This window comes from Amblyomma americanum, chromosome 1 (genome assembly GCF_052857255.1).
Source record: "Amblyomma americanum isolate KBUSLIRL-KWMA chromosome 1, ASM5285725v1, whole genome shotgun sequence".
Lineage (NCBI taxonomy): Eukaryota > Metazoa > Arthropoda > Arachnida > Ixodida > Ixodidae > Amblyomma > Amblyomma americanum.
Genome location: NC_135497.1, coordinates 471,512,250 through 471,535,917, shown reverse-complemented (window position 1 = coordinate 471,535,917; position 23,668 = coordinate 471,512,250). Strand labels below are relative to the sequence as shown.

The 23,668-nt window shown below is 45.5% G+C and overlaps 1 pseudogene; it reads right to left on the bottom strand.

Annotated features, from left to right (window-relative positions):
* Window positions 1-2,655: 2,655 nt before the first annotated feature.
* Window positions 2,656-19,778, bottom strand: LOC144126270 (uncharacterized; annotated as a pseudogene).
* Window positions 19,779-23,668: the final 3,890 nt, after the last annotated feature.

Here is a 23,668-nt window from a genome sequence, read left to right as displayed (position 1 = left end):
GAAACCTTTGAAGAGTAATCAAACCGAATGGGCTTGAGTTTCCAACTGAGGGTCTGGAAGTGAAAACAAGTTGGGAAGAAGAATTGTGAAAACTATCACCCTTGCAGCAAAGGAGAATCTTACAACCTGTTTACAGGCAAAACGCATCTGACTGTCAGATGGACAGCGTCTTCAATGCGCGACAATGTGAGGATCTCAAGGTGCACTAAATGCCCAAGTTTGAACCATGGCACCTTCGAAAGCCGAGAACGTCCAAGGTGCTGACACTGCTCGAGGACAGGACATGAAGCTAGTACGTGCTGAGACGAACCATCATGTCCCCTAGGCAAGAATGCGGAAGGACAAGTGAAGAAGAGAGACACTCAATGTTTAGCTTTGCTTGACGAATAAAGCAACTGAAAGTCCAAGAAAAGGAAACAATAATGCTGATGTTTACCTAAATCCTGTCATCGACATGGCAGGAAAAACAAGGCAGCACAACGTGAAGACGTAAATGGTGCCAAAAAGCCAGCACACGCAAGCTTCACAAATTAGCAACACAATAGTCATCATACAAGCGAATCCTCGGCTGATCCTAGGAAGCAAATCAAACACTTCAAGACGAACACCAGCACAACGTATGAGCGCCAAGCAGGGAAAACGATGGAAAAGGAATTCCAGTAATATGCTTTGCACACGAAAGAAAATATGCTAGAAAAGTTATCAACGTAACATAACACTATTATACATCAAAGGACACCGTGGAGACTAAGGTAACAATAGAGCAGAGGAATTGGAGAGAACAGCTTGCAACGCAGAATAAGTAGACACCAATTACAAAGCAAATCATAAAAAAACGATTAAGTAAAGAAATAATTCAAAAGTGGAAGGCACACTGGAGAGAAGGAAACAACACATACACGTATCAATAGATCAAAAACATAACACGCATTCCGGGTCATTTTTCAATAAACTATTACATATCACAAACTGTTAAGGACACTGAGATTGCTATTTTATCTAGCACTGTTCAACATATCACCTCGAAATTCCCATGTGGACTGAAAGCAGAAGGTTTTGATCACTGCAGAGAATTGTACAAATACGGCAAAACACAGTGAAAAATTATTTAAAACATTGGGACCAATGATAGTCAACTAAAATCCAGGATTAATCAAAACAACAGACACAAATGCGAAATTTGAAAGAAATGAATCAGTTAATATTACAAAAATTTTATGAATAACTAATTTGTCCTGCCTCCCGAAGTAAGCCCCAGGATCGATAGGCCGGAGGCGCTAAATCTTCTAAGGGGGCAAGGCAACTTAGCTGTGCAATACACAACATTCATTCACATGCCGCAAACCTCACAGTCATGTTACAAACAGACCAGACAAAGAAATTTGGAATGTAGAGTATACAATGATAACTATATCACTGAGTTTTCTGCAGTTGAATTGGCATCTTTTGGGACCAGCAGAGGTCGAAGGAACAATGGTACGGCGTTGGGACCAGCAGAGGCCCAGGAAACAACTGAAACAATAGAGATTTAGACAAGGAACACAGGAAGCACATGAAAAAGAAAAAAGAAGAAAAAATGGGAAAAAAGAAACGCCGCAGAAGTCGGGCTTTTCCGTTGGCTGCAGGGACGCTAGATGTAGGCTAAACATTTTCTGTTTCATACTGTCTACTTTCATTTTCATCTGCCATCAATCTTTGTACCTACTCTTATTTTGGCAACAGTTCGAATTATTGTCTTTCTCTCCTTCCTTTCCTTCTACCCGCGGTACTAATGTCGAGTGGGGAGTCCTCTTTATATTCGACTCATCTGCTCTCTTTCATTATCTACTATTTTTTTGAAGCAAATGTTACAACAAAATGAAATCAAGAAAGCAAAGAACTAATAAATTCGGAAAAACTTTCAGATGGAACTAGAGAAGGAGGAGGTAGGAGAGGAAAATGTGTATAGTGAAAAAGAGAAGGATAACGAAAGGAGAAGGAGGAAGTGGAAAGTTGGATTTGCTAACAGCAAAGGAATAGAAATAAACGAGCACAAGGCAGATTCGTAGCTCATGAAACCTGGGGCAAAGTTACGTAAATAGAATTTCAATAGAAAAGAGAAAAGAAGGAAAAGAGGAGTCAAGACTAAAGAAAAGGAATGAAAAGCACTGGAAAACGGAGAAAACTTAAAAGTTAAATAGGGGAGATGAAGAAAACCTACCAACAGAAAAACATTTACGATTTCCCTGTCTTTCTAGAAAGAAAAACAAGCGTAAAGATAATGTTTTGTGAGTATCAATGTATTTTATTTTTTAGGAGCCATCATGCATACATCGCGCGAAGCTCAGCCTTTTTTCAAACATTTTTTTTTAAAGTTAAAGTCACAGCCTAAACACAGCGAGAGATAGTTTATGTTAGGCTATGTGTTTAGGCTATGAGGAACGCCACAGTGAAGGGCTCCGGAAAATTCGACCACCTGGAGTTTTTTATAGTACACTGACATCGCACAGTACCCGGGCCTCTAGAATTTCGCCCCCATTGAAATTTTACCGCCGCGTCCGGGATCAAACCAGAGCCTTTAGGGTAAGCAATCGAGCGCCATCATTACTGAGCCACTGCGGCGGACATACAGCAAGGTAAGATATAACAACCCGCAGCTTCGATATTGATTGAACCTCAATTATCCACCACCCAACTAGTCTCTCCAGTCCACATTCGAAAGTTGCGAAGCAGAAGAATCATAACAGGAGTCTGGAGACACCGTAAACACATCAAGCAACTTCATACTATCCCCTCTTGATATGCTTTTTTTTAAGCCTCGCCATAATTTTATGTCTCTATCTACTAGTCCGCTGTGCAACCTGGTGGTGTGGGCTGGGCGCATTATTTTCATTTCCATTTTATTGCCCATTCTAAGCTATGTCCTTCTCTACTACCCAACGAAACCACAGCCAAGGGAAGAAGCTTTGCAAAATAATCCGGCAAATAAGACCCTGTTAAGACTGACTCTATTCTAACATTGGGACGGAAGTCAACTTTGAGGTGTTCGCGCAACGCACACCACTGAGTTCATTTCTCCGAGTCATGCACCCTCCACTTGAAATGGACTGTAGTAGCGGCTCTATTGAGGGCACCGAAAGCGACGAGAGATGCGCGGCCCGGCTGGAAGAGGCGGCTGATGGCTGCGGCCCCTCAAGAACCAAGGCAGATCGAGAGTGCAGACTTCTCCAAGTGTGAAGCGAAGGCGGCCTAATAGTCAAAGTTCCTCAACGACATTCGTTCGAAGAGTGCTGTGGTACCATCTATGGGCCATTATCGAATGGGCTAGGCCATTCCTGCACTGAATTTTATGCTCTCGAAGATGATATACGGTTCCAATATTTTTCTGAGGAGTCGAGTTTTTGTTAGCTGATGTAGGCCTTTCATTCGTTCTGGTGGCATTTGTTCCATCATAGTGGCAGCACTGAACTATTGATTGCAAGAGTTTCGGCACAGATATGTGATTTTTTATTCCTACGCCTGCATGCACAAAAACACACATAATAGAGATCACTTGGTTCTGTCACCATTTTGAATACAGAGCAGCGTGGTGAAGGAATTTTAGAAGGACGGAAACCTCCTTCCTATTTGTCCGAGTCCGTGCGGGTAAATAATGTCTTGAAGTGAACAAAATTGCCCTCCTCCCCCGTTAAGGGCCGCGGTTAGTTCACCTGTTCAAGTTGTAACGCTGCGTAGCAAATAAGGTAAAGATCTAGAATATGTGATTGCGCTCTTCGTCTTGACACAGGAAGGGGAATTGACGGCGGTTCAGCGCCGTTCAAGGAATGAAGTTCACTACTCTGAACACAACATTCGTAGCAAATCTCAATCTCGGTGTTTTCATGCATAGTGTTTCTTGTAAGCCCCAGATGCTGTTCACTCACTCCGGTGCCTTCAAGCATAATTCGCAAAGGCTTTATAAGACCGTTTCTTCTTGCGACCATTGATGAAGACCGTCGGCAGCCAAACACACTATCCGCTACCATTGCAAGCCGGAGCGTTAAACAGCACTTTTAAGCCCCAAAATGAAGTCCGCTTCTGTAGTGGTGCCTTTCGTCGAGACAATGTCCAGTAGTTCTATTGCGCTGTGATTTTTGTCTACGTCTGTATTGATAATGGCACACAGCTTTGCCTTACAGTCACCGCTTCCCACAAGGGCGAGAGCTGAGACATTGAGGTTCTTACACTGGCTCATTACGGGGTTTTCATTGGCGTACACTATCTCAGTAATAGTCAGCAAACGTATCGAGTTAAAGGCATCACTTTTTGAAACCTGTTTCCAGGCTGGGAAAAGTAAAGCCTGCGACTTACGAATTTGTTACGAATTGTCATTCAGTGAAAGGTTTTGCACACTCAACAATTAGATAGGAAATAATGAAGCTTTCTCTCATCTCTTCCCCTGTTTGGCATGCTTTTGGAAAATTCTGTCTTTTCTGAGTGATGCCTTAAATGGTCATCTTTGTTGTCACGCATCTTTCTAGTTAATGCACTGTACTTGTCAGGATGACAGAATAGGAGATGTAGCATGTTTTAGTCCTTGAGCACAGACACAGTCTGATGGCAGATTAGACACGTCACCTAGTGCCGCAGATTCAGTTATGAAATACGCCTGTTCACATCGAGGTTGAAAACACCGGTTTTCTTCTTCAAACTTTCGTGTCGTTCAAACCAGCGACAGCAATTCAACAGTGCACTTTCATTGCAAAAGTCTATGTTGTTACTGCAAGAAGTGCTGTAGAAATATTGAAGCAGATGTTGCAGGAACGACAAACAAGTTAGAGCAGACTATCGGTGTGTGAAATTCAATAGGTTGACGCGTATGATCATCATCATCAGCCTGACCTTCTCCACTGCAGGACTAAGGCCTCTACAATACCTCTTCAATAAACCGTTTCCTGTGGAATGCTTCGGGCAGTTTATTCCGACATTATTATCTCATCCGCCCACATAACTTTCTGTCGTACCCTGCTATGCTTGCTTGCTCCTAGTATCCAGTCAGTTACCGTTACCGACCATCGGTTATTTTGCCTTTGCATTACATGCACTGCCGAAGCCCATTTCTTGTTCTTGATTTTGATTGAAATGTCAGTATACCGCCCACAATATACCCACAATATACCGCCCATATACCCACTCTGTACCCTTCCTGTATCTTAACATTGCCCCTATCGTTTTTATTTTCGTGGTTCGCTGCGTTGTCGTAAATTTAAATTGAACAGTCTTCGTTAGCCTCCACGTATGAGCCCCATGGCTGAGTATCGCTAAGGAACAGCTGTTTTATATTTTGATCTTGAACGATATTAGTGAACTGCCATTCATGATATCAGACACTGCCCAAATGCGCTCCACGCCATTCTTATTCTTGTAGTTACCTCGCTCTCGCCTTTCCGATCTGCGGTCACTACGTACCCTATGTACAAATATTCTCTAACCATTTCCAGAACCTCTGTACCAATTGTAAACTGCTGTTACCTCGCATGACGATCGCAGATTACTTTGGTTTACTGCATATATTGTTATTGTTAGCGCTGCCTGCTTAAAGTATTTTTCATGCTTTGCAGTTCATCCCTTGAGTTACTTAGCAATGTGTTTATCTATTTGCAGATTGCAAAGGCATTCACAATTAACTCTTATCCCCAAATATTCCCAATCCAGGCCTCAGAATAACTCTTGCGAACAAGTGGTGACTAACATTGGCGTGATTGTGTTTACGTGCCTGACACCGTGTTGTGTTGGAATATTTGGGCTCAATTTATGGAGGACAATGGTGTCTGTGCAGCCGTTATAGATATCTTCCAGTACTTCTGCCTATACCCTAATTCCATAATGCCTGTATGACTGCTGATGTTTCCACTGAGTCTAATAGTTTCTCGTAATCCGTGACGACTATATATAGGGTTTGGTTATATTCGGTGCATTTCTGTATAACCTGCGTGATGGTGTGAATACTGTCTATTTTGATCATCATTTAAGAAAGCCTTCCTGATTTGGTTGACTGTAGTCTCGGTTGTCGAGGGTATTAGCTAACACCTTAGTACATACTTGACAGCGAACGGGCAGCATGCTGATCAGTCTGTGATTTTTCATCTTCTTGACGAGGCTATTATGAATGAAGGTGAGGTTTTCTTTAAAGCTTTTGTTACGCTCGAGGCCACAAGGAGGTCATATATGCAGTGTGACTAGTTTTGCTAGCCAACTCTTCCCATCATCCTTCAATAGTTATCTTTACCTGATCCTCACCAGCCGCTTTCCCCTTTTGCATTACTCCTGGTGCTTTACGTACTGTTTCCTTGCTGGCGGTATGCCCAATTGCTGTGAGCCACTGGCTCTGTTATTATCGTCCTGATTGCACTCGCGACTGAATAGGTGCGTGCAGAAGTATTCAGCTATTTTAGTTATCGTATCCATATTGGCAATGACATTTCTCTCTTCTTCTAAAGCATACATTTGATTCTTAGCTATGCCTAGTCTCCTCTTCATCGCTTTTAGGCCACCCGCTTACTGTATATCACGCTTGATTCAATTTATTTATTTATTTATTTTACCCTCAGGGCAAAGCATTACATAGGGGAGTGGGTAATACATAATAACACTGAAAATACAAACAACAGCAGAGAACAATAAATTATCACAACATAGATAAGTTAGAACAAGTGATCAACACAATATATCATTAAATAGAAGCGGTAACAGCAGACCTAAACAATACAGGGTCAGGAATTGTGGCAACAGAGGAAGGAAGGTGGTTCCAGTCATATGACGTGCGAGGAATAAAAGAATCCGAGAATGTTTTAGTTTTGCATATAGAAATGCCTACCTTATGCATGTGATCTGTGCGGCGTGAAATATATGAAGTGGGAAGAAGTAACGCGTAGCGAATAGACTCATGATGAAATATTTTGTGAAAAAGGCACAGGCGTGCAATTTTGCGCCGTGATGCACGTGAAGATAGGCTTAGGGTAGTTTTCATAGCGGTTACGCTGGATGTACGCCGAAAGTCAGAGAGAATAAACCGCGCTGATTTGTGTTGTACCATCTCCAGTAGGTCGCTCAAATTCTTAACGCCAGGGTCCCAGATTTATTAAGCATATTCTAGTTGTGAACGTACGAGTGTCGTATAGAGTAGAAGTTTGATGTTAGTTGGGGCTGCGGGAAAGTTACGTCTCAGATATCCGAGCATGCGATTAGCTTTGTTAGTGATGTGCTCAATGTGCGCATGCCAGCTAAGGTCAGACGTAATATGAATAGCGAGGTACTTATATCTTGTAACTGGATCAAGCAGCACATCATTAAGAGTATATACGGGCGATTCACTACTAGCGCGAGAAATGCGCATTAGTTTGCACTTTTCAGCATTTAAAGGCATATTCCAAGTTTTACACCATGTTGAGAAAGCGTTAAGGTCAGACTGAATTCTGTGCTTGTCACTATTATTTGTTATTTCCCGAAAAAGGACGCAGTCATCGACAAAAAGATGTACAGAAGAAGAAAGGTTACTAGGTAAGTCGTTGATAAATATAAGAAAAAGCAGGGGCCCCAAGACTGTGCCTTGGGGCACACCGGAAAGGACAGTGTGAACGGCGGAATTAGCATTGTTAACGGCAACAAGTTGCTGATGATTGGTAAGAAAATCTTCGAGCCATTTTAGAATGTTAGTGTCTAATCCCACCGTGCGCAGTTTCAGTAAGAAAAGATGATGGGAAACCTTATCAAATGCCTTCGCGAAATCTAGGAAGGTGCAGTCGGCGATCGAGCGGCAATATAAAATTGCGTGGAGTTTGTGCGTGAATAAGAGTAACTGTGTTTCGCATGAATAGGATTTCCTAAAACCGTGCTGAGAAGGATGGAAAAACGAGTTTGATTCAAGGAAAGGGACAATATGTGAAAAGAGTATGTGCTCTAAGATTTTGCATGGGATGCTGGTAATAGATATGGGCCGGTAGTTAAAAGGCTAATGTTTATTACCAGGTTTATGCACAGGAACCACCTTACATATCTTCCAATCAGCCGGTAGTTCACCGTTTTCCAAAGATTGCTGAAATATTTTAGTTAAGGCAAGCGATGAATACATTTGAGTACTTTTCAGGAACTTTGTAGTAATGCAATCAAAACCAGCACTGGGTGATATCTTAAGATTATCAATTATTTTAACTATACCGTCAGGATGGATGACGTCAGGGTACATTGGGAGGAAGTTATTATGAGACAGTAGAGGGAAATCCGTAGTTTCACCACTTGAAAAAAAGCTCGAAAACACATCATTCAGTACATTTGCACAGGCAGTGTCAGATATAGGTTCGTCACTTGAATTCGTTAGTATTATTCTAGACGTTTCAGAGGGGTTAATGACGCTCCAAAATTTTCTTGGGTTATTGAGCAACATACCCGGCAGAGTGCTATTCTGGTAATTGGCTTTAGCGTTCTTGACCGCAGAATTGTAAGTGTAAGCTGCAGAGCGATAACGGGACCAATTATGTTCAGTGCGTGATTCTTTAGCTGAACGGAAGAAGCGTTTCTTACGGTTAGACAAGCGCTTAAATACGCGTTATACCATGGCGCATGCTGGTGATAAGATATTACGCGAGTGGGTATGAAACGGCTGGTGAGATCTAAGATTTTGTTCTCGAATAAGAGCCAGTTTGCGTTCACCGATCGCGAGTCGAATTCGTCGAAAAAGTGGCCAGGAAAGAACGTAGTTCATTATTAATTTTGTTGAAATCAGCGCGATGATACATGCGTATTATTTTAGTGTGACTCGCCGACTTTTGTATGGGAATGTTGACAGAAAAATTGAGCAAAGAATGTTCGCTTAACTGGGGCATGTAGGTTACTTCTGAGCACAGTTCTGGACATGTTGTTAGTACGAGGTCTAATGTACTTGTTGTAAATTCAGTAATTCTTGTAGGCTGAGTAATAATTTAGGTAAGATTAAACAGTGAGCATAAATTAGTGAATTCCTTGCGTAGTGTCGAAGAGGAGGATGGTTGCACCGAGGACCAATTGATGCCAGGAACGCTAAAATCACACAATAAAAAGATCGATGACGAAGGGTAACGCGTTACTATAACATTAATGGTATCATGAAGCTCTGCAACAAATGTAGGAGATGCATTAGGCGGTCGATAGCATGCGCCTAGGATTATTCTGTGGTATCCTAGTTGAAGAGATACCCATATAATTTCGATGCTTGATGTTATGTGAAGAGAACATGACTCTATATTTTTACTGACTGCTATTAGTACGCCACCACCTTGCCGATCTTTCCTGTGACAACGATAGAAGTGGAAATGATTTGGTGAATCGAATATTTCAGAATCACGTATGTATTCATGCAGCCAAGTTTCAGTTAGCACGACGATGTCAGCGGAGCACGCACTTATGGCAGAGGAGAGTTCTGTACGTCTTTTGATGACACTTCGGATATTAGCAAATAAAACTGATGTTTGAGCTGCGCTTAGACAACGATCACTGCCCCTCGGTAACCGTTAGGCAGATTTACAAGTGCTAGATGCAGCGGAGAGAGACGAAGGCGCGTGCTGGGCTATCGGCTTGGCGCGTTCTGCGGTAATCTGAAATGTTTTATCGTTTACAGGGTCATGCATGTAGGATCTGTCATTCAGGACCAACTTATTGTATTTTAGCTTAAAAGATGGGGAGCCGGGCAGTGATTTGGCGAAGCCAATCAGTTTTTTGCGTGCTTGGCGTGTAGCATACGAGTAATCTGTCACTTGAACGTCTTCTTCTTTTGTCTTTTTTACACTTCAGAATTTTTTTCTCTGGTTTTGAAATTGTTGAACTTCACAATCACCGGACAGCATCCAGAATCAGAGTACCGCCCTAATCGATGGGCCCTATCTATGTCATTTGGCAAGAGTTCGGGGTCAACATATTTTGAGAGGATGTTTAAAAGTTTTTTTTTCCGTTCCATTCCATGTTTGATGGTCATTCTCATCGGCGATACTCTGGTCTTCTAATTCATGAATTCGTGCCTGCAGCAGTTGATTTTGTTTGCGAATATCAAGAGCAGTGCATTCGAAATCCTGTTTTACTTCGTCAATTGCTTCAAGTGAGTGTTCAACTGTCGTAAGCCTGGAATTCATACAGGCGAGGGGTGAATTAATACTTTGCTGTCCGCTCCGTAGTTCTTCCATGGTTTTCTTTATATCTTCGTTACTGGCTGAAAGCGCGATTGACTGTGCCTGCAATTCCTTCAAGATACGAAGTACTTCCATGTTTTGCTCCGATTGTGTTAATACGACCTTAGCGGCAGTGTTACTTTCCTCGATCGATGTGTCTGCGCTCGAATCACCGCTGAATATTTTAGTGCGCGTGTGAAAAGGACCTGGATTTACTTCCACATCTCCCGACAATAGCAAAAGAAGGCAGCTATTGAAGCATTCAGTCAACACGCTCAAAAACACCCGTGGGCACGGGAGCAGCAGTAAGCATCGATTGCCACTTTTCTTAGCACACAAAGGAATGTAGTTACGGACCTGCATGGCAAACAAAGGCGGCCTTTTAGCCATTGTCGCTGCAACGCTGCTCTTGTGCCCACTGAAGCTGTCCCACGGACACCAGCGCTTAAATACTGGCGTTGAACTTGCTGTCGATGACCATGACGCCGCCTTGGAGTGATAAGGACTGTTCGCAAATCAAGAGGGCGCCGCCTGATGAACGAAAGGAGGCACATGATAGGAAGCAAACTGCGTCACTTGGTGCAGAGAAGCACTGTCACGGGCAGGATGGCAGATGTAGATGCTGTGCGCCACAAGTGGAAGCAGACCTGCATGGCAAACAAAGGCGGCCTTTTAGCCATTGTCGCTGCAACGCTGCTCTCGTGCCCACTGGAGCGGTCCCACGGACACCAGCGATTAAATACTGGCGTTGCACTTGCTGTCGATGACCATGCCGCAGCCTTGGAGTGATAAGGACTGTTCGAAAACTGTGCGCCACAAGTAGAAGCAGCACCTGCATGGCAAACAAAGGCGGCCTTTTAGCCATTGTCGCTGGAACGCTGCTCTCGTGCCGACTAGGCGCCCGTCTCGGCTGCGGCAGGTGGTTGGTTCGAAACCCACCACCGGACGCCCACCGGAAAAAATTGGTACAAGCGGACCCCGGCCTGGCGCCCGGCTTCCTTTAGGGGTGATCGCTTGGGATAAGCTCCGTAAACCCCGCTGCGGCCTTCGCGGGTCGAGTTCTCGCCCAGCTGCGAACGTACACCTTCGGCCAACGTGGTTAGAAGGTATATTCATTAAACTTCCTTATTTCGGTCACTTTACGCTTATTGATTAGCTTTGATAGCTCTGCAGTTTTATTCTGCATTGGTGGTTCTAGACACCCCTAAAATATATCTTCCAAGATAACCTCAGAAAGGGTGAGAAAGCAGAAAAAATCCTTCAAAAAAGCGTATCTAATATGCAGTATGTGGATTTCTATGTCCTCAAGCGGCAAGTGCGCTATGATGCATGCGACAACTACTGCTGGCTAAGAGGGCCACTCCTGAACCACTATTGTGGGCCTTTGTATGAACGCTTGCATGAGACTGTGATCATCAGTGCTCACTGAATTCGCTTAAGGAAATAAGGTAGAGTGGTGGCGAGCTTAATTTTGTCTTCATTCCGCCTATCTTGGCACCGCACTGGAATGCCTTGACCTGTACTTGATAAAATTGTACATAATAATTTCCACAAGCTCATCACGCCGCCCTTTATATTTGTAGCCTTTCTCACTTTGGTTGTTTTGGTATTTACAGCCACAATTTTGGTGATGAACTACATAAAACAGACAAACTCACGTTAGGGTAAGAGCTGCTTGTCAGGAAAAAGTGAGAGCAAAGTTTTCGTGGTGGTGATGGCAGTCACGATGCTCGCGGCTAGGGCGGGAAGAAAGAAGTGATAAAGGGGCATGTTTTATGCTGTTTTCAGTAAGACGGTGACAACATAACAAGGGCTTCAGGCTTCACTCCCTTCGTCGAGCCCTCCTGCCTGACCAATCCTCCGCCCCCCTCCACCCCCCCCCCCCAGAAGAAAAACGAACGCACGCAGATTTTCCGGCCTAATCTCATCTGCATGCTTTGTGTGTAATCCGAGGTGTACCCTCAGCGTCATCGGATCTTTCATTACTTGCCTGCAGTTGGCTCGCTCGTCTTCAAAATGCGATTTCAGCAAAGGAAAAAAACTGCAATAATGCTGGAGCGACCCGAGTGGCATATATTGGGTCAATTCACAGATTACCTGTGTCATGACTACTAGGAAGTGCATCGTTGACGCCTGTTATTACCGCCTCATTAATTTATCCTTGTACAAGGCGGAAGTTCGTGATTCAAATTAAGGAATAGAGGCACAGATTGGCAGTTCATTGATCATTGGTCATGAGCCTAACTATGCCCACGGTAGAGCAAACGCCTTTTAAATGTCTCTTCAATTAACCCTGTCTCTTGCCAGCTGCGGCCACCATCCACACCAATATCCACACCAGGGATTTTTACTTTGGTGTGGCAGTTATCCACTCCAGGAAAACTTTATGTGGCTCTGCAGCGAAGGATACGCAGCAAAGGGAAGGAGACGGGCCTTTCTTCCCGTGCCGTGGGAAGTGAGACCGTAGTTTGCATTAAGGGTGCGGAGCGGTGAAAGAGAGATAAGGTTGTCCGGTGCTTCGCTCCTTGTACGCTCCTGAACGGATCTAACGTCTGTCTGAGGCGAAAGTAGTGAGCTCCTAATAAAAAGCACAGACGATTGCACTTCCCAGTCAACACGGCACAGGTGATCTCTAAATTGATGCATTAGTCCTCTCGCGCGGGACGCTCTATCAGCAATGCTCTTTTGTTAATTCCTTGAAATCGCGTTCCGAAAACGAGACGAGCAACAACAGGCAACAAATGAAAGATGTGAATACGCTGAGAGCACACTCGGATTCCACAGAAAGCATTCATAGTGAGGAGGGCAGAAAAGCTGAGATTTTCCATTTATGTTTATTTTGCGGTGTGAGTGGGGGAGTGGTGGGCCTGTAGCCCTTGTTATCTTCTTACTGAAAATACAAAAGATGCCCATCTACCATTTATTTCTTCTCGCTCGAAAAAACCACAGACTTCCTATTGGCAGTATCCCATATACTAGTTGTCATTTCTGCTTGTTGAAATATATTTTTACTCACACGTATGTTTTCCTTTCCCTGTTTTAAAAGGTTACATGAAAAACAGTTGTTTGAAATATCACGAAAAACAAGTTGAGAAAAGGTACAGGTATAAAGTGGTTGCTCGTTTAGCTAGTGCAGATGATAGATTATTTGGTTTAATATAGAAAATAAAGGAATTCCATTGGAGTGTAAAAGGAAAACAAAGTCAAAATTACTCTGGCCACCCCTTTTGCTTCTGTCCATCAGCGTTTCAGTGAGAGCCAATAACCGGAGCGCCCTACAAGCACTCCTGCAATGGCAAACAGTTTGAGTTTAGAAGCTGCCCTTTCATCCAGAAGTACTTGTTGCATGCCACAGAGTCCACTTGCCGATTGGAGACGTCGGAATCCCCATACCGCATATTATAGGCGCATTTTTGGGCAGCATTTTTTCGGTTTTCCTCACCCTTTGCCGCATTATTTGAGAACCTATAGTAGGCCCGTAAGCGTGCTGAAAGCCACTCGGCGATAGCCTGTTCTAGTTTGTGTTTCCCTTCTCCCACACCTATTTCAATACTTTGTAGAGCCCTCGTGGCAGTAAGAACATAGGTTTTTGCAGTGAAGGTACATTCTTGGACTGCCGCTGTAAAATGCCGCTATCAAACAAAAACTTGAAGATGAAAAGTTGTGTCCTCAAAATCAATGGCACCAGTCGTATTTGTTCACTGAATCGCGGCACCACGTGATATGTTTAATCTGCCTTCAGACTGTGTCTGTGCGTAAGGAGTACAAAATGCGACGACGCCTCCTATGCTGTCATTGTGAAAAGTACTGTGCATTAACTAGAAACATGCCTGACAACAAAGTAGATAAACTGAAGGCGTCACTCTAGAAACAGCAAGCATTTCCTCAAAAGCATTCCAAATCAACTGAATAAGAGGTGAGAGAGAGCTTGCTTATTTCACAACTAACTACAAAATCTCCAAAACGTTTCAGAGATGCGTTGTACGGCTTCAACAGCTAGATTGAAACCGCAGGCGCTATCTTTCTCAGCATGAAAAAAGAATTCGAAAAGACGAGCCTTTCACCCAGTCTGGTTGCGTAGAGAATTACTGATACAGGTCACGACATTAAAAACGCATTAATGAACCGATCTCGGGTCTCGGAGCTTTTTATCTCACCTTTGGTGAAAGCACTGACAATAGAAAATCTCAACGTGACAGAGGAAGCACTGGCCATTGTCTATCTACACAAGCGGACATCATTTCTGTGTTTTAAGGACTTGTTGAACGTACCGGTTTACAGTGGGTACGGATGGTGTGTATGGTTACAGACATTGCTCATTCATTGCTCCGAAGCAGGAGCGGTCTTGTAGGGCGTTTGCAAACGAGGTTTGAAGGCCTCGCAGTCACTTAACGGTATGTGGCAGTGCAGTGTATCTTGCATCAAGAAGCACTAAGCCGGTAGAAACTGAATATGAAATCTATTGTGGACGTTCTGTTCAGCGCAGCGAACTTCATTCGTTCAAGAGCGCTCAGCCACCAGTCACTTTACTTCTCTGGTACACGCAAAATAGTGCAATGATAAGTAGATCCGATTCTGCATCGTCGGGCGCTAGTTGTGTCATGGAAAAGTGCTGAAGAGAATTTTTAAGCTCAGAGAGGAAGTCGAGAGCTTCTTGACGGATAAAAATAACCCAATTTCCCAGGTGTCAGTTGAGAAGAGACTTCGTGTCCTTGCTTTTCTCACAGGAATATGTGATCAGCTGGCCACGTTCAACATAAAACTCAGGGAAAACAAAACATTATAGCGAAAAGGAGCGAGGACGTTCTTGCCTTTCAGGTCAAATTACAACTCTGGCAGCGGGGGATAAAAAGCCAACACCCTATACAGCTCTCCAACACTCAATTTACTAGAAAACATTGCGCAAGAATCTTGGTATGTTTCTGAATATATGCTCCGCAATCTCGTGGATGAATTAAAAATTCGCCTTTAATACAACCGCAGCCTCTCCAAAGAGTTCGAAATTTTTTATGCCCCCCACGCCAAGCTGTGGGAATCGACGATGTTGAGCTCCTGTGCTTTGGGATAGGGCTTTGGGACGATAGTGCTTTGGGACTTCAAGCAAGTGCTACATGACGACTTAACTTTGAAGATGTAAATATCCATCAGTTTTAAACTTTTTTGCATAACTGCCGCCGCGGTGACTGAGTGGTTACGGCGCTCGGCTACCGGCCCGAAAAACGCGGGTTCGATTCCGGCTGCGGCGGTTGAATTTCGATGGAAGCGAAATTCTAGAGGCCCGTGTACTGTGCGATGTCAGTGCACGGTAAAGAACCCTTCGACCCAGGTTGTCGAAATTTCCGGAGCCCTTCACTACGGCCTCTCTCATGGCCTGAGTCGCACTGTGACCTTAAACCCCCATAAACCAAACCAAACTTTTTTGAACAAACTATTTTTTCCATCACGCGGCAGCAAGCAGCAACGATGTTTGGGATGTACAAGAATATATAATTGTGCGAACTCCTCATCTCTTTAATGGAAGCGACCAAATCTGGCGTGCTTTCAAGGACGAGAGATTACCACTATATAGCCACCACGCCAATCGTGTCCACACCAGAGCTAACGACAGATATTTCAATCCTTGCCAGTTCTGAGCGTTGTCAAACGTAGAACCGGGAGCATGCTTAGAACTGATGGGTAATTCCGTCGATTAAAAAATAAAACCTCCTCTTGACAAGGCCAATTATCTTGGTAGTTTCATTTACCGCACTCCAATTGAGACTGACGCTCTTCACACCACCCTTTCCTCTCACTCCTCCCCCCCCCAAAAAAAAAAAACCGTCGCTATTCTCCCCTTCCCCCTCGCCTTTTTTGCTTTTCCGGCTTCTGGCCCGCAGAATTTTTTCAATGCGGCCCGCACAGCTACTAAAATTTTAGGCCTCTGATCTAGATCAACCAGCTCGCAACTTATGAGCCACGGTGACATTGCTAGACTTGTCTTATGCACCAACGCGGGCGTCCCTTGGGAATGCGGTGCAACATACTGAGTTATGGCCTCTTTGGTCCCTTGACGACACATGGCGGGTACCACACGGATTTGAGATGGTTGAGCGCAGTTTGATTGCAGCATCTCGTTTCATCTAGACGATTCTTTTACGGATCCGCAAGAAAGACTTCATGGGCATGACCGTCTGCCAGCTCGCCACCCGACGCATCTTTGAGAGAGGAGGCGGAGGAGGAACAACTTTATTTAAGTCATGGCCTAATGGCATCATGACCTAATGGCGCCGTGACGGGGGCCCAGGCGGCAACTCAGCGGAGGATCTGAGACCTTTGTCGCTCAAGAGCCGCCGAGACCTGCTGGACGGCCCAGGTTTGCACGTCACGGTCAGAGCATTCCGCCGCAGCCGCGATTCGCGGCGGAATCGTTATGCTTTTAGAAGCCTCATCGGGGAATTTTGTGCAGTCCCATAGGATGTGCGTCAGAGTTGCCCTCTCCCGCTGGCACGCGCGACACACATCACTTTCATATAAGTTTGGGCATAGATGAGTCATTAACACCGGGGTTGGTAAAGAACCAGTTTGTAGTTGTCTAAACAGCACCGCCTCCGCTCGGCTCAGTCCCGGGTGTGGGGGTGGGAAAGTCCTTCGAGCGAGGCGGTAAAACTGCGTAAGTTCATTGAATGTTGTCATGTGGTCTTTGGCACTACACCACGTTGTACGGTCGGTTGCAGCGGCGCGGTTGGTTAGCGCTCGGGCCACTGCATGTGCCGTCTCGTTGTGGTTAGCGTGCTTCTCCGACGCATCATTGCCCGCATGCGCCGGGAACCACCTGAGTCTGAAATACCTTTCTTCCCGTTGTAGGTCAGTCGAGCACAGAACGAGCACAGCCTCACCGCACACTTTGCCCTTGGCATAATTCCGCACTGCACTTCGGGAATCACACAGCACCGTTTGGCATCCGGGGTCGGCAATGGAGAAGGCAATGGCTACCTCCTCCGCCTGACATGCCTCTGGGACCCGTAAGCTTGCCGCTGCCCTCGTGGCGCCTGATGACGCATCGATGACAGTAGCTACGAACGCCGTGTGGTCTCCCTGGTATTCAGCCGCATCCACGAACCTGGCGTGCGCATCCTTGGCATGAAAGTCGATGAGGAATTTGGCCCTCGCCGCTCTTCGCTCCTTATTAAACTCAGGGTTCATGTTTCTCGGGATGAGGTCTACCCGAATCCGGCATCGGGTCCCGTCAGGAACAGGAACGTCACTAGTGGCCTTTTTCAACCTGGGCGTGAAGCCCAAGTAATGAAGTATACGCCTACCGGCCTCGGTCATAGAGAGCCGCTCCAGCTGGGCAGTCTGTTGCGCTTCCGATAGTTCCTCAAGGGTATTGTGGACCCCGAGTTTCAGGAGCTTGTTGGTGTCCGTACACTCGAAAAGGCCGAGCGCCGCCTTGTAAGCTCGGCGTATGAGGCCGTTGATCTTATTCTTTTCACACTGCATCCAGTTGTGAAAGGCTGCAACGTAGGTGACGTGGCTAACTACGAAGGAGTGCACAAGCCGAATCAAACTTTCTTCTTTCATACCGGCCTTGCGGTTGGCGACTCGTCGGATGAGGCGTATTGCGTTGGTAATCTTGGCTGTAAGACGGGAAATGGTCTCGCCGTTGCCCCGTCGCTTGTCTATAATCATGCCAAGCACCCGGTTTTTGTCGACCTCAGGGATCACTTGACCGTTCCTCGTGACGGTCTTGACGGCCTCGTAATCCCTCGGGTTTCTTTTGCTACGTCTGACGTACTTTGGTGGTAACGCCAGGAGTTCTGACTTGGCCGGTGAGCAGATCAATCCGGATCCGTTTAGCTGGTCTTCGATCGCGTCGACGGCTTCTTGCAGAGTGGTCTCAATGTGACCATCGCTGCCTCCCGGAACCCACAGCGTGATGTCATCGGCATAGATAGTGTGCCGGACCCCCTCAACTCGAGAGAGTCGCTTGGCCACCCCGATCATAACGAGGTTGAATAACAACGGGGAGATGACCGAGCCCTGGGGGGTCCCGACACTGCCGAGCCTTTTCGGTTGGAGCCGTAGATCTCCGGCGTAGAGCTCGGTAGTCCGCCCCGTCAGAAAGTTCCTGATGTAGTTGTACGTTCTTGGGCCCATGTTGAGTGTGGACACCTGTTCTAGGATCGCAGAGTGTTTCACTTTGTCGACGGCGCTCTGCAGGTCCAGCCCTAGGATAGCCTTGTTATCTTTCGTTCGGGTATCAGCGTCAATGATATCGTTTTTCAAGAGAATCATCGCATCTTGGGTGCTGAGGGAACGGCGAAACCCGATGATCGTGGTGGGATAAAGTCCCGACTCCTCCAGGTAATCCTGCCAGCTACACATGAGGACGTGCTCCAACACCTTGCCCACGCAGAACGTGAGCGAGATGGGCCGGAGGTTGTCCGTGCTCGGTGGCCTGCCTGGTTTGGGAATAAGGATTGTTTTGGCAATCTTCCACTGCTGGGGCAGTGACCCCTCCCTCCAGCACTTATTGTAATAACCGGTGAGGTTCTCGATCGCCACATCGCTGAGGTTCTTGAGTGCTCTGTTCGAGATGTTATCTGGGCCGACAGCTCACCTGCTGTTTAGTTGGTGCAGGGCCGCTCGAACCTCCTCGACGCTGATGTCGCGGTCCAGCTTCCCGTTAGCTTGACCGCTGTACTCGGGATGGCTGTCCGTGGGTGTAATTGGGAGGTGCTTGCTGTCAATACGTCTGATTACTTCGGGTTCCCCGTATTCTCTGACTGATCTGTAAATGATCTTTGCGAGGCGGTCGCGTTGGTGGGATTTTGTTTTAGTTTCGTCGAGCAGATGCCGCAATAAGTTCCAGGTCCTACCGCAATGCATTTGGCCGTATGCGGCGCTACAGGTTTCGTTCCACTGTTGTGTGCAGAGCACCCGACAATGAGCTTCGATGGCGCGATTCAGCTCCGCCACATTCCTCCTGAGGCGCCGGTGGAGTCGTTGCTTCTTCCATCTATTTAGGATAGAATGCTTTGCCGCGATTAAATGCGCCAGGCGGCTGTTAACCTTGTCAACCTTTACATCCGTTTCTATGACCTTGGTCGCCTCCTTGATCTTCCCCGCGATATGGGCTGACCATTCTGCTATGTTCTTGATTTCCTCCACCTCCGTTGGTAATAGGCTATGGAAGGCATCCCAATCCGGAAAATTATGTTTTCTGGTGTCCTGTGAGGCCTTGATCTCCTCTGGTATGATGACCTCTACGATGTAGTGGTCGCTACCGAGCTCACACCCCGTGTTGTGCCAGGAGATACAGCCCTTCTCGTCGTTCTTCACAAACGTGAGGTCCGGCGTCATGTCTCTGGACACAGAGTTCCCAGTCCTCGTAGGATAAGTCGGGTCTGTGATGAGGGTGAAACCCAGGTCTATTGTGTCTTGGAACAGGTCGCGCCCCTTGGCCAATTGCTTGTTATATCCCCATGCCGGGTGCGCCGCGTTGAAGTCCCCGCAGGCGACGAGCATGTGATTCCCCGCCACTGTGCTTGCTATGTGAAGGAGCGTCTTGAATTTCTGTTTCTTGTGTAAAGGGCTGCTGTAGAGGTTGAGCAGAAAAGTGCTGTTCTTTTGTATCTTGCCCATAACAACCTCGATGAGAGTGTATTCAATTTAACTGTTTTGCAACTCATGCTCAATGTAGGTGAGTCCCTTGCGAACCAATGTGCATATCCCTATACCACCGGTGACCTTCGGAGACTTGGCGTATACCCGATAACCAGGTAGCGATACCGCATCAGTGCGAGTCTCCTGTATCAGGATGATGTCGGGCTTGCGTGCTACTTGTGTTATGTGTTGCTGCAAGACTGCCTTGTTACTAGCGAAACCGTTACAGTTCCAGTGCCAGGTCACGAGACCCTTCACTGTTGTTGTAGTTGGTGCTGCTGCTGAAGCGGCCATGATTGTTGCGGATTGTACTGCTGCGTTATTTGCTGTATTGCGTTCGTTAACTGCTGACACGTCAGCTCAATGGCGGCGAACTTGTCGTTAATGATCTTGGTGAAGGTTGTTTTAATATAATCGTCGAGCCCGTCGAGATGTTCCTCGATGTGGTCAACCTTATCTTTCAGGTTGTCCACCCGGTCATTAAGCTTCCGCTCCTTCGGGTTCTCGAGTGCCCGTCTCTTGGGTGCCGGTTCCTTCTCGGCGGATGTTGGTGGTACAGCACTGTGATTACCCGGTGTGATGTCACATAATACTGACTGGGGTATTTCGTTGCTGGTGAAATGAGTAGTCAGAAGGCTCTTGATTGTCGCGATCTCGTTTGCCATTTTGCTAATAGTGGCCTCGTGCCTACTCACTTTCATCATGAGCTCGTTGTTTTCGCGCCGGAGGGCCTCGTTGGCTTCCTTCAACGTCCTCATCACCTCGTCTTCCCTCGACTTGCGGTTGTTCCCGTCGGCGTTCTTGGTGGTGCTAACGGTCTTACAGGTTGCGGTGCTATTAGAGGTGGTAGTGATGGTGGTACCCCCCTGTGCTTTCTTGGCATCGTGCCTTGCTGCATCGGCCCAGCTCACGCGGTCACCTTACTTTGATCGCTTACGGCTAACGCTACGCTGTCTATTCTTGCTGGCCCTGCTCTTTGAGACGGACGCGTGGCCACCAGCTGGGCCGGCAGGTGTTACAGGTCTTGAGAGAGGAAACTCACTGGAAACTTAATGAGAAGCCCACGTCCGCTGTGCGGTTGCTGCAACAAGTGCGGAGGATGAAGGCTGCGCCTTGCAGAGGGAACCCGCGGTCTAACCTTTGAAGAGCAGATTTTATGTTCGTCACGATGACAACAGGTTAAGTGGGAAAAGTCCTAAACTTCTGCAATGCAGCCTCAAGGGCTGTGATTTCAGCCGCAGTGGAAGAAACTGCCCTAGCAGGGCGGAAACACCAGCCAGTATTAGCAGATGGAGTATGGAAAGCTACTGCGCTATTTACGCTGGCCTTGTGCACTTAGCCGGAGGTCAATATATGAAGATGGCGACCAAATTCTCTCAAAATGCTCGAATATGAACGAACCAGTTTCCGCCAAGGAGTACTCAGATTAAAGCAAATACAGGAATGGTCGAAATACAAGGAAACTCTGAAAAGACCGTGGCGGGTTTAACCGCTGCCTCCGCTTCCGAAATTCAAGACCTATTACAGTCAGAGAGTTCTGTGCGAGTAATCGTGGGACTTAGACCTCTTTTGAAAAGGCTCCAAAGAAGCTCTAATTACCTCAACGAACAGAAATGGTTTGATTGTATAATAGTGACGCATGAAGAACTTCATTATTTGCAGATGCCTGCGCTACTCCAAGGGCTTTCCTTAGGCTTTTTGACCACACCTCGATGCAGATGAGAAAATTAACCATCTTGTGAGCTTGGACGAGACGGGATGGTCATATGCTGACTGTAAATTTTGGACCATGGATACAAATTTTGTCTTTTCTGGCTCTTTGTGTCCGGTTTAATGGGACGAGGGCTCGTGCTGAGCAATTTTTGGTTTTCCGACAGATGGCAACATGGGTAATAGGTGGCCATTTTCGTACCACTTTTGAAAAGAAATTTGTCCTATAGGAGGTTAAAGGCAGCTCATACTAATGCGGCTCAGAATCATGGCTTCGTGGATTACGCTAGGTATATTGCTAGCCCAAAAATTCGACGAGGAAGCTAATGTGAACATTGTCGGCGTGTGGCTAAATAACTGCGTTCAGCAAACCTACAATAATGTGCGTATATGTAAGCCGATAGCACTCGAGTGCTGACAAACCTGATAGACAGTAGTGTACCCACTGCATCCCGAGAAACATTTTGACTCCACGGAAATATTTTTGTACGGCACAAATTTTACCATAGCCAAAGTATGTCTATGTAGAGAGTGCGAACGAACAAGTACGAGTGGTTCATCAATCAAAGGAAGCTTTATTGCATAATTCAAGGCAAATTTGTACAAAATACTTGGGCCGATGGCCTACATGTCTAGTGTCCGGTCCAATAAAAAACAAGACATTAGGGGCAACCACAAAAATATGCAAAGTAAAAAAAGAAAAAAAAGAAAACAGCAAAAATGACATCCAAAGCATCTAGTGTCCGAGCGGATGGAAAACAAGGTATTTGGGCAAACTTAAAAGGAAGCTGCACACCAGCATTTCAAAAAACTATACGCAGCGAATTAGGACAAAATGCAAACACTGATACACAAAAGCGAGATCACATCATTACTTGAATATGCAAGAAATAGAATTTTGAAGACAGTTTAGAATTTCTGCCACGCTTTTTTTCCAGTGGCAATGTATTCCAGAACATCGTCCCGATGAACTCAATTAATCTCTCAACGTATGTGTTGCGATGATTCGGAAGATTAAAATTACCGTTGGCAGCATGGTTTTTGTTGCGAAAAGGCAAAATGAATGAGCTTATCGCGAGCACAGAGTTAGTTGTTAATATGAAATTTACTGGAAGAGAGATTTTGTAGTCGCGTAGAGCGAAAAATTTTAGTACTCGAATTTTTTCAGATTGTTGCTTGGTTGATGCAGTGACGAAAATGTTATAATCCTTAATGCTCGCTTCTGTAAGCGTAGCAGAGGTGTGAGATAAGTTGAGTATGTGTGCCCCATGATTCGCTGCAATCAATCATATGACAATGAACGAATGAAAAGTACAAGCTGCGCAATATGTTGCGAGGAAAGTTATGTCTATCCTTAAAAAGGACGTAGCAGTCAAACGCAGCTTTATTACAAACGCTGTTCACTTGGTCCTTCCTGTTGAGGTTGTTGGAAAAGATAACACAAATATATTTAAATGAAGTAACAGATTCGATTATACAACTGTTCAAAGAAATCCTATTTTGATTATTATCAATGTTTTTTTTTTTGCATGGAAGACGACATATTTATTTTTCGCAACGTTTAACGTTAATCCATTCTTACTGAACCAGTTAGAAACGGCCATTAAATCTTGCTTCATGTCGTTTTCCATCGCAGAAACCGATCTACCTGTGAATATGAAGGCCGTGTGGTCTGCATACACGAGAATCCTGCTAAAGTGAGATTGAACATAGATCATTTAAAAAATTTAAAAGGTAGCGGCCCCAGGACAGATATTTGGGGTACTCAGCAATTTATATAGCTATATGTACAGTCAAGGTTGTTAATTATCACTTTCCGTTGTGGACCTGATCACTAACTTGTGAAAAATTGCAGCGTGTCATTAATAATTCCTTAGGCGGCTAGTTTGTTCAGTAATATTGGATCTGATACAGTGTCGAACGCCTTTTTGAGGTCTAAAAGTATACCAATTGCGATTTAGTTTTTAATAAGAGCTGAATTATCAGCTGGGAAAGCGTTAGAACAAGAGTAGTCGTCTACGTGTTTGGGACGAAACCATGCTGCTGATTACAGATTATATTATACTAAGGAATATTTTTAGTTAGATGGAAATTAGTTTTTCAAAAACAGTATTTAGAATGCTTAGTACCGATATTGGACGATAACTACTTCGGTCGTT